Here is an 805-nt window from a genome sequence, read left to right on the forward strand (position 1 = left end):
TATTATTATACGCCATTATATTGATTTAAAAAAAAATATTTTAATAGTGCAACGAAAACGTTTTCAGAAAATGTCTATTTAAAAAGTTAAAAGACAAAATTAGGAAAAGATGCATTTTCAGGTTTTTAACATCAGCCTTTGTTGAATCATAGGTACTATGCTAACAAAGAAATGTATACATCATTATATATTTTAAATAATTTATCTACTTTAATTTCGTATATAATGAAATATAAAAAATAGCTATTTCTGTTTTTTTTTTTTGGCTCCCTAGGGACCCCCGAACGTTTTTTTTTGGGGAGAGGGGTTGATGGGGTTGGTTGGTTAATATATAAGGACTTATCAGAACACATTGGTGAAAGAATCATTTGGTTAAATTTTTTCCCCGGTCAGTTCTAATCCGCCGTTTTAACGAGGGTCACAAGTAGTAGCTATAGTGGAACGATTTTACTGTTACATTACTATTGCTATTATGTATTCGAACTTTTTCCGTTTTTTCAGTAATGAAATTATATTATAACACGATTTTATTTGGCAAGCCTAACTTACTCTGTCGGAAAATTCGAGTTATGCGAGATGTCTTTATGAATCAAAATAAGTCTGAAATTGATCAATCGAAATGGTCAGAGGCGCGAAGTTGTTTTAAATTCCTTTTCCATATGTACTATACGTATATCTTGTCAAAAACTTTCTTATTAAAAGAGAGAGAGAGAGAGAGAGAGAGAGAGAGAGAGAGAGAGAGAGAGAGAGAGAGAGAGAGAGAGAGAGAGACATTACCATTTCAACTTTTAATGGGTACCATTTT

At 31.6% G+C, this 805-nt stretch overlaps 1 protein-coding gene across 1 annotated transcript in view; it reads right to left on the reverse strand.

The window, feature by feature from the left end:
• Nucleotides 1–805, reverse strand: part of LOC135203186 (actin-like protein 6B) — a 411,151-nt gene that overhangs the window by 71,053 nt on the left and 339,293 nt on the right.

The sequence above is a fragment of the Macrobrachium nipponense genome, chromosome 33, assembly GCF_015104395.2.
Source record: "Macrobrachium nipponense isolate FS-2020 chromosome 33, ASM1510439v2, whole genome shotgun sequence".
NCBI classification, from domain to species: domain Eukaryota; kingdom Metazoa; phylum Arthropoda; class Malacostraca; order Decapoda; family Palaemonidae; genus Macrobrachium; species Macrobrachium nipponense.